The sequence below is a fragment of the Hermetia illucens genome, chromosome 7 (genome assembly GCF_905115235.1).
Source record: "Hermetia illucens chromosome 7, iHerIll2.2.curated.20191125, whole genome shotgun sequence".
In the NCBI taxonomy this organism is placed as follows: Eukaryota; Metazoa; Arthropoda; class Insecta; order Diptera; family Stratiomyidae; genus Hermetia; species Hermetia illucens.
In genome coordinates, this window is record NC_051855.1 from 8,177,568 (window position 1) to 8,188,513 (window position 10,946).

The 10,946-nt window shown below is 46.5% G+C and overlaps 1 protein-coding gene across 2 annotated transcripts in view; it reads right to left on the reverse strand.

The window, feature by feature from the left end:
- Positions 1-9,570, reverse strand: part of LOC119660800 (follistatin-related protein 5-like) — a 72,524-nt gene extending 62,954 nt beyond the window's left edge. Inside the window, exon 1 of one of the 2 annotated variants that reach the window (XM_038069627.1) lies at positions 8,901-9,570. The gene's annotated coding sequence lies outside the window, so the exon portion shown is untranslated. Of the gene's footprint in view, positions 1-8,666; positions 8,808-8,900 lie in introns of those variants that run through there. The other variant, XM_038069628.1, reaches the window with a different exon arrangement.
- Between the last annotated feature and the right edge of the window lie 1,376 nt (positions 9,571-10,946).

Genomic DNA, 10,946 nt, shown 5'->3' on the forward strand with positions numbered 1-10,946 from the left:
GTTTGATGTGTCCAGAAGCATCTAGGCTTTTCCACCTGTCGTTATCGCAAGCCTATTCCTAATTTATGAAGACAGCCTTACACAATGCTACTGATACTCCAATTGTTGACTCCTGCCGCGTTGACAGAATTTATATATACGTATTTACGTTGATAGAATTTTGGATGACCGTTTGGCTAGCGAGATTATTGCTACAAAGGTTCACAGTCTGATCTACGTTGCAGCTGCCACGGTTATTCGTCTCCATAATCAACATCTTAGAGCGAATAACAGAGGTATGTGCAGGAGGACTTTCTGGGTATTTCGACTCAACAAGAGAGTCGAAAAGTTGAGAAAGGAAATTGGTCGTGTCACGCAAGTACTTCTTGGAAATCCATCACCAAGGGTGCACAGATACGTTGCAAACATCATTGGAAACTACCATCTGTCCAATGATATGACAATCGAAGGAATCCTCGAGGTGCTGAAGCAGAAACTTGCGGTATGTTTCAATCGTATCCATAGGTACCAAAAAAGCTTTCAGCGAAGGGCAGACAACACCTTGTTCATCCAGAAGGATTCTACAAAAATTTCACCAGCTCAGGTAGGGAAAGTAACCTCGATCTGAATCAAAACTTCTGGAGAAGTGTTTGGAGCGAATCTAGCCGTTGAAATTTAGAAGCAGAGTGGCTCCCACATCTTATGCGTTCATGCAAGGCCCTCCCTGACGTAATTAAAGTCGACGTAGAACCAGCCCTTGACAAGGCAGGTAACTGGAAGGCGTCGGGAGTTGACAAGATTCACAACTTCTGGCTGACGCGGTTGAAGAGCACTCACAGAATATTAGCAAATCAATTTTATCAGATGATTGCCAATCCTGATTTAGTTCCAGAATTTTTCACCAAGGGGATAGCTTTCCTCATCCCCAAGGAACAGGATGCCTCTTGCCCTTCAAAATGTCGACCAATTACTTGTCTTCCTACCATCTACAAGGTCTTTACTTCAGTCCTGTGTGCAAACATCTCAAAACATCTTGATGTTAATAGATTGATAGCTGAGGAGCAAAAAGGATGCGCAAAAGACCATCTTGGCCTGTGCGGACTCCGGATCGTTGGAGGTCTTAGCAATTACTGCTGATAAAATCCAAGAGCTACACGTGCGCCCCGTGGTCAATGAAGTGTCGTGGGAAGCCACCTGCCAAATTGTTGAGCTGCAGCAGACGGTGGCAACCCTCGCGGCTACCGTCTCCAAACTACCGACAACACTTGGAGCTTTACGTTCGGGTTGTAGGTCCCCAACTCGTTTGCGGACCGCCTACCGAAATAGGCGATCGGGTAGTCGGGCGTTGGGGTCTTCAACGAGTCCTGCAATTTTCTGGTACCACCGTATCTGCGTGGACAAAGCAAAGAGTTGTGTCAGCCCGTGTTCGTTCACGACTTCAAAAAACTAAACTCGTTGGAAGCGCCGGTGGCGGCTACCCAGAACGCAGCTCCACGCCGCTTAGCAATTGACCTTCGAGTAAAAGCTATTAACTGTTCGACACAGGCGCAGACGTGTCACTTCTCCCGGTATAGTGGAATCACAAACTGATTCTCCAACAACTGAAACTAGCGGCGGCAAATTCGTCGTCCAGATATACTTACAGCTACAGGCAAATGGACGTAAGTCTGGGACTTCGACGAACGTTCTTATGGCGTTTCGTAGTCGCGGACATCAGTAGTCCCATATTAAGCGCAGACTTTCTAGGCCACTATAGGTTGCTAGTGGATATGCAGAATAGGTCTCTTATAGATTCCGTAACTTCGCTCGGGTCTTCAAGAAAACTTGCCATCCGTTCTACGGTTAATCTTTCGATCATTTCTGAAGAGGATGCTGACTTTTGCATTCGTACGCTTCTGCAAAAATACAGCAACATAACTAACGAAAGTAGTCTCTCGCAGCCGGCAAAGTATGATGTACGGCACCACCTCCGCACAACTCGCTCTCATATTTTCATGCCACCCCAGAAGCTCACTGTTGCTAAGAAAGAATTCGACCTACTTTTAAAGCAGGGTATTTGCAGATTGTCAAACAGCTGCTGGTCTTCTCCACTACACCTAGTTCCAAAGTCCAATGACAATTGACAACCATGTGGCGATTACAGACGTCCGCATGCTCAAACCATTCCAGACCACTATCATATACCACTCATCTACAGCTTTGTGCATAACCTCGTGAACTGCCGTGTTTTCACGACCTTGGACCTAGCCAAGGCGTACCATCAAATCCCTGTAGCTCCGGAAGGTATTCCGAAAACGGAAATATGCACACCCTTCGGACTCTTCGAGGTCACACGGCTGCATTTTGGTCTGTGCAACGCAACTTTGCAACTTTTCAGAGGTTCATCCACTCTGTCCTGAGAAACCTTAACTTTTGTCTCGTGTACTTGGATGATGTTTTGGCCGCCTCTTCTTCTGAGTCTGATCATTTGGAGCATCTCTAATGCATTGTTCAGCATCTCCTAGAGGTCGGTCTTGTAATCAACGTTGAAAAGTGCAAATTCCTTCAACAGCAGGTGAAGTTTTTAGGCCACATAATTTCCCTTTAGGGAATCCAACCGGATCCAGACTAGGCTCAGACCACCATCGACTTCTCACAACCTAAGACAGTTAAGGATCTGTGAAGATTTTGGGCATGTTAAACTTCTATCGCCGTTTCTTGCCCAAAGCCGCACAACATCAAGCGATCCTCAATGCCTACTTGTCTGGATCCAAGACTAAAGGCTCACGCGTGCGTGCGTGGTCTACAGAGGTCATCCAGGCTTTTGAGCTAGCCGAACGCCAGCTGGCTAACGCTACACTCCTGTCATTTCCTGAAACAGATCCACCCCTAGCCGTATTCGTCGATGCCTCAGACATCGTGGTATGCGCTACCCTTCATCAAAAGGTGAACCAAATCTGGCAGCCGTCGAGATTCTTTTCTAACAAATTGAATACAACTCAACAGAACTACAGCACCTATGATCGTGAGCTATTAGCCGCCTACATGGCAATATAGTACTTTCGATGCTCCCTAGAAGGCACGACGTTCACAGTGTTTACGGACCACAAGCTTCTTACCTTCGCGTTTAAGTAGAAACCCGGCAAAGCGTCTCCTCGCCAACTCCGGCGCTTGAGTTTCATAAGCCAGATTACTTCGGACATCCAACATCCGGAGGTTAAAATCCCAGCCACCGTCAATTTTTCGGCAATCGTCGAGGCACAGAAGGATGACGCAGTGCTTCAGAGCCTCAGGGACAACTATAGATACAAATTTCGAGAGCTTCCTATTTTCTACTCAACTTCCGAAATAGTCTGCGAGACCTCCGAAAAGGGATCTAGACCATATATTCTGGCCGCTTTTCGCAAGGAAGTATTCCATGCAATACACGATCTTGTGCATTCGGACAATGAATCGGCCTGTCACTAGTAGATATTTCTGGCCACCAATGAATAAGGATGTTAACTCCTGGGCCAGACAGTGCATCGCGTGCCAAAAGTGTAAAGTCACCAAGCACGTACAGAAAGAGGTAGGTCCATAGTCTGCAAAGTGTTTTCATGGGATCCACATCGACACTATGGCTTTAAGTATTGCTTAACAATCATCGATACGTTCACGCCGTGGCTTGAGGCAATACCTCTGGCCGACATATCCGCGCCGAGGCTCTTTGTCGTGAATGGATCCTACGCTTGAATTCCGGCCGAAGTCATTACTAACCAGAGAATGCAGTTCGAGTCTACCCTGCTCTCAGAGTTGGGCAAACTCCTGGGCGTCAAACGCCATCGGATGACTGCGTACCACCCGCAATCCAATGGGTTGTTGGGATATTGGCATAGGACACTGAAGGTCGCTAAAATGGCACACGATGACTCCTCGTGATCGCAAGTCCTGCCTTTCGTTTCACTTGGCCTATGTGCAGCCCATTGCGAGGAGTTTCCCGCCAGTTCCGCCGAGTTAGTATACGGGGAGAATTTGAGACTCCCCAGCGATCCTGTGTTCGATATCAGTTCGGCCCTTTTCACTACTGGGTTTTTGCGTTTGCTGGAGAGACCTGGAGATTTGCACACACGTCTTGATTCGAGTGGATGCTCATCGGCAGCCTATGCAGCCACCATATGAGGGCCCATATGAAGTGCAGAACAGAGGGAAGCACTTCTTAAGGGTTGGGGTAGTGTGGAGGCACATGCTAATTAACAAGGATTCGTCCGGGTTCCGCACGGGAACAATGTAATTCACCACGAAGTGAAACTCACCCGCCTGAGTGGATCGCCTACCTGTGGGTAGCGAGGTGAGAGTCACGAGGCTGGCGAAGCAATCGAGAAGTGATGTAAAAAATAAAAGAAATCTCAGTCAAGTTTTCCTTTTCTGTACTTACTAACTCGTCCCCACGTACTCGAGGAGGGCGATCAGACCCGAGTCTGCAAGGGACTCATCTGAAGTGGTGAAGGTTCTCTGGTACCATGGGAACCGGGACGACCCTCTGAGAGCATATGCTCCAGGAGAATTCCTGGAGGATGTGTTCTCGGCCCGGTTATTTGCGGTAGGCCCCATAGTGGGAGTTTCATGATGGTTGTGGTTATGCCTACATTACGGACAGAGCTCCTCGGAGCTCAAGCGTGGAGTTGCGCTGTACAACTCGGGTGCCGTACCCCTTAGTTGCAGCAGAGGTGTTAGATAGGCCTCGCATCCACTGGTATGAATGCTGAGCCTGCACTCAGTATAAACCAGGACCGCTGTGCTTGCATGGCGGGGCTTTGATTGTGATCCCAAAATCAATCCGTGTCCGAAGAGGACCGTGGGATTATGCCTTCACGGCAGGTACTCACGTTAAACCCCCAGGACTTTCATGTACTTACTAACTCATCCGTAATTTATACATTAATTAGATATTTGTATAATCAAAATGTCATTGCTTTATAATTATGTTTTATGTATAATAAATGATCTCAATTACTGGGCAAAAGTAACCAAAAATTATTTGTGAGTCCCACACCTAGACTATGCATTTACGCACACAGTGTTCGACTCCCGATTCGGTACGTCGTCGGACTACCAACTAAACACCTCCCCGCCTGGAACCGTTTGTCACATTACTTCGGGCTAGTCCCCGAACTCTCCCGCCTTGCGGAGCCTTCAAATCAGGGAATTCCTTTCACCAACGGAAGGGGAGAGGAGGAAGGGAACTGTCAGTTCAAGGAACCCCCTGCAATCCGGCTGCTCCACCGGTCGAGTTCTATCTTCTTAGCAACGAGAAGGGCCCGAACGTAATGGGCAACACAATGTTGTCTGGAGAGAGATCCCCTGTGTTTAAATAGAGCTGCTGACGAACCCCATCCCACCTTCCACAAGAAAAAAAGTGTGGTGGGCGTCGTCCACAACTCCATTGCAAAACACACAATCCGGAGAACGCGCTTTTCCAATCTTGTGCAGGTAAGACTGAAAACCTCCATGCCCACTTAAAAATTGGGTAAGGAAATAGTCAGTCTCACCATGTTTCCGATTCAGCCACGCACCTAAGTTGCCGATGAGCCGCGCAGTCCATCTGCCTCTAGTTTCATTTTGCCACGAGAGCTGCCACTCGCCTAGAGTGTGTTGCCGTTCTTCGCGAGCAACCACCTTCCTTGGCTCATCTCCCTTGCGCTTGTATATGGCCTCACGCTCCCTAGCAAGAAGGGCAACCGGGATCACTCCCGCGATCACCATCACGACCGGCCCCGTCTCTGTACTTGCGCGAGGCGTTTACGATATACCTCCTTTTTAAGAGCGCCAGCCCATATCTCTGCGCCGTAGAGCAGGACAGACTGCGTTGAGCTCATCAGGAGACGTCGCCTACTAGACGTAGAACCCCCAATGTTTGCCATTAGCCTATTTAACGCCGAAACTCAGAAAAGCTCATCTTTGAGTCAAGAGTTAACCCGAGGTACTTTACCGCTGATTTTGACTCGATTAACGACTCGCCGAACGATATGGGATGCAGGGTCGGAATTCTCTTTTTAGTCAGGATGACTACTTCGGTTTTTTCGAGTGCAAGGTTGAAACCATGAGTAGTCATTCATCCGCTTACCCGCCACATCAATATGCCGAGTCTGCTATGCGCCTGGTCGACAGTGCGTCCACCAACAAGCGCTGCGACATCATCTGCATAGCCGACCAGGCGCGACTCTTCTGGCATGTCGAGTTTAAGCAGACTGTCATAGGTAGCGTTCCAGAGGTCCGGCCCTAGGATGGATCCCGACGTGACCTCCATCCACCTTTGACCCTCTAGTGTTTCATAGAGCACCTCGACTATGCTTGGCGGTTGCATGTACAATATATTGCCAATTTCAAACTCTGTATTGGTTTACTTACAAAACTGAACAGCTGCTAGATTATAGAAATGAATACCAAAAGTATAAGATTTTCTCAGTTATTTTTGGAGATGAACTACGGGTGACTATGAAATTTTGGTACACATATCTGCCTGTGCTTTAAATGTGAACCTGTTTGCCCATGAACGTCGGAACATCTGATTTTAATATGGTGTCGAAGTCCGTTTGAAAACTTTTATGAGAATTGCGAGTGGCGTCACGTCCTTTCCGAACTGCAGCTTCCGCAGTCTGACTTTATGTCCTATTTCATGTGTTATTTTATACCTTTTATAATGTGGTGGTTTGGGACAGCGAATCAATGCCTGACGATTGGCAACGAGGCATTATCTGTCTCGTACATAAAACGGGAGATACCACACAGTGCAGCAATTATAGAGGTATCACGTTGCTGAGTACCATTTAGAAGATATTCTCCGCTATCTTGCTAGGCCGGATAGCCCCATACGACCAGAACATCATTGGCCCATACCAAAGAGGCTTCACTCCAGGCAAATCAGCAACAGATCAGATTTTCTGTCTGCGGCAAGCGATGGAAAAACTGTTGGAATATGGACAACAGTTGCACCATCGGTTCATCGACTTTAAAGCCGCCTATGATAGCATAGCCAGGGTAAAACAGTACACGGTCATGAGAGAATTCTGTATCCCGACGAAACTTATAAGACTGACTAGGCAGATCCTGACCAATGTGCGAGGTCAGATAAAAGCAGCGGTATACGACAAGGGGATGCCCTATCATGCGTCCTCTTTAATCTGGCCTTCGAAAAAGTGATCCGTGATGCTGAGGTAGATGCAAGAGATACGATCCTCTTTAAGTCCACCCAACTACTGGCCTACGCTGACGATATCGACATCATGCGAAGAACGACCCGAGACGTACAAACTGCCTTCATCCAGATCGAGCAGGCGGCGCAAGGTCTTGGGCTGCATATCAAAGAAGGCAAGACAAAGTATATGGGGGCAACGTCAGCACCGAAAACCAGCCAATAAACAACATCGAACCGCACTGGTCAAACAGGAAGAATAAGGAGAGGAGAATACAACTTTGAGACCATTGATAATTTTTCCTATCTAAGGTCGAAAATCACAACCGATAACAGCTACGATGATGAAATCCGCGCACGGTTGTTGTCAGTCAACAGAGCCTATTTCAACTGTTCCGCTCGAAACGTCCCACCATAGGGTCAAAGCTCATACTGTACAAGATAATAATCTTGCCAGTCCTCATGTATTCCTCGGAGACTTGGGTTCTTAGCAAGAAGAATTGCGAACTCTTGGCCGCGTTCAAGAAGAATCCTCCGAAGAATTTTTGACCCCCTACATGTGGATGGACGATTCCGTAGCCTACCAAACGACGAAATCTATGAGCGATACCATGATCGTCCGGTTGTGGATAAAACCCGGCTCAATAGGTTACGGTGGGCGGGTCACTTAATCCGTATGGATGAGGATGATCCGGTCCGGAAAGTCTATAAGGGCAATATCTATAGTACAAAAAAGAAGACGAGGCAAACCCTGCCTGAGATTGAGCGATGACGTAGGTTAGGACGCCGGACAGCTTTTAGGGATATCGAATTGGTAGACCTAAGCGCAAAATCGGGATGTCTGGAGTTCCTTATTAAGGCAGGCCTATACCCGATACCGGTTGTTGCGCCGTTGATGATGTTGTGGACTGCATTCACCGAAACCCTACTTTGTTTTTACGATTTTATGAGAACGACTTACTTCATGAAATGACAGTAGGCAACGTAACGTTAAAAGTCCAATTTTTTGTTCACTTTGTTATTAAGGAAAACGTGATATTGCCGAATATTAACTTCGTTTTGGTTTCTGTTGAAAAGTACCTATTTATTTGGTACTAAAAGATAACACTGGGTGCAAGGGACACGGGAATTTCGATTGAAAAAATTGATAGCAAACATTAGGACATTCGGGTACCCGGCTATTAGCACTAGGGTTATAATAATATAATAATAAAGAACCCTACTGACTGGTTAGAACCCTTCCTCATCCATACTCAGCTGCTTGAAGATTATATTCTGACACTGAAATAATGCGATGTACTCCATTTGGTATATTCCCGCTTTCTTAAGAAGAATCGGGGATGTACGAAAATTTCGTGAACAACAAAAACATCATAGGAACCATGTCAAATTTTCCGTCACGACGATTGATTGATCGATATCTCGAACAGTATCACACTACCACAGTTGATATTGAGAACATCTGACGGTTATGAATCATTATTTGGGACGAGGATAATCCCAGCCTGGAAACTTAAAACGGAAATTAATGACTCACGCCGGATCGGTCGATGAAACGTGTCTGGGATCCCTATACAAACGGACCCATTGAAGCTCTGGTTTGACCACAATAAATGCACTCCGGCAAGGTACACACACCATACACACCCCTACAACACGGTTGCCTGCACCGACTTCGGTTGAGCCACGGTTCTTCAGTGAAGGATATATTCTAGCTCCTTCTGTAATTCCACAAAACTCAAGAATAATCTACTCGAGCTCTTATAATTACCTTTAATGTGATTCCGCGGTGATTTCGCTCTCAGATAGTAGCGGGAAGACTATGTCATGCTTCCGTTCGCAGGACGATGCTGGCGGAAGGCAAAACAAAGTTAACTTTTCCTTGTTCGTTCAACACACGACTCGGTTCGTCACTGTACGTCCAAGCAACCTGTTTCCCGTAGGTTCGGGTTCCTCCGGGTTTTATCCTTCTTGCGGGCACTCTCAACGGCCTGACACCTTCACTTGCTGGTGATGGTGCTCACGACCCTAGTCTTCTCTACTTTATTACACACGCCCGCTGTTCACAATAATAACAACAGGAAAAAAATCTTCCTGCGAGCGTTCAGAAATTGCTCGGGAAACCAAACTACAAAGCGTACGTTGCCGAAGGCAGATGAACGCAATTAAGGATAACAGCAAACGCACAGTTGGAAGAGGCGAATGTAGCAGTAACAACAAAAACACAAACGCTTCGTGTCTACCGAACTTCCAGGACGATTTTCAACTTTTACATAGTTCGGTTCCGCACGGTTCAGCTATTTGTTGGCCCTTCCTGCAAACTAACTGCGTTACGGCAATCAAGCCAAAATACATTACGGACATGCGTGCATGTCCACGAGAAATGTTTCAACTTGTACGCAGTTTCAATATAGAATAAAGATTGCAGGTCGGCGAAGTTCGCTTCACATCGGGGAAGTTCGCTTCACGTCGGGGAAGTTCGCTTCACGTCGGGGAAGTTCGCTTCACATCGGCGAAGTTCGCTTCACGTCGGCAAGGTTCGTTCTGTTGGCAAATTACGTCATTCGCAATTTGGGGGCGCTTTTCGACTTTCGATAGTTACTTTTGGAAGGCAATATTTGGTGTCACTTGCATTAGTTCCGTCCTTTCCATTCATAAAAATCGAATTTAAGCAGGATGGACATTCACTCTTAGCAGCATTTAATTGTATGATCTTCAAAAATTAAGAATGGACATTCCTCCGACTAAAATTCAATTTTTTTGAATGCAACTCAACTTGCAACTCAAATAGTGACTTCCGCAGTTTTCAAAGTGAATTCATTAAAATTAATTACATTTAAAAGTAACTGCCAAAACGAAACCCACCTCCAAATTGCAAATGACGTGAAGTATGAACAAACTGTCATCCACCTCGCATCGCAAAAGTTCAATTTTCTGAAATTTTCTGCGTAACTCATAGCGAGTCGGACTCATTGTGTATTGCTTCGTACAAGTCCGTGCAATGAACTTCATTTGACATCTCTCTTACCGCGCACGCATGCCTATAATCTACCTTTGCTAATAAGCTCACCCCCATTAAATTATGTGGACATCACGTTAAATTGGAATCAGCTGTGTACGGGGAAACCACCCCCACACTCTCTCTAGTAGCGTCTCATCAATTTGACGCGTGGCATGGGCCAATCATGCCCTGCTAACAGTCGCGCTGCCTGGTGTTCGTGCTCTAACACTTCAAACCTCGGATAAGATCGTCACTCATGAATGCCGGGACGCATCCTGCCCGCCGCCTCCCTATTCATTGCTTCCCAGGAAAGTTACGACGGGTGTTTGGCCTCCCTCCTTGCCTGAAAAACGGGGAACTATGGAAATCGAAGCGCACAATCCCTAACACGGTAAGCGCGCATGACAGGCGAGAGCAGGGGATATACGGCGAATTATAATACAAGAAAATCAAGAAGTTTCCGAAACACACGGACAACGGAAAACCAACCCGAGAGAGGGTGTCGTTTTATTTGAACTGTGCAATGACGATTTGGTTCCTGAAAAGGCAGGGTTCTGATCCGTTATTGACTTATGAAATTATTTGATAGAAGGTATCCGTTTTCGTTCGTTTTCGACAGGATTAGGGGAGGAAAACGGAAAATTAGACACAAGAATAATCGTCGGCTCACAAACTGTATGTAGGATCAAAGATTAAGGAGCGGCGGGTGCCGGAATTGGGAACCACATGCACAGAAGAAAGTGATTATATAAAATCATAAAAAGTCGTCTATGTTTTATATGATTTTCAGTCATAACTCGAATATCCTTAATAGCG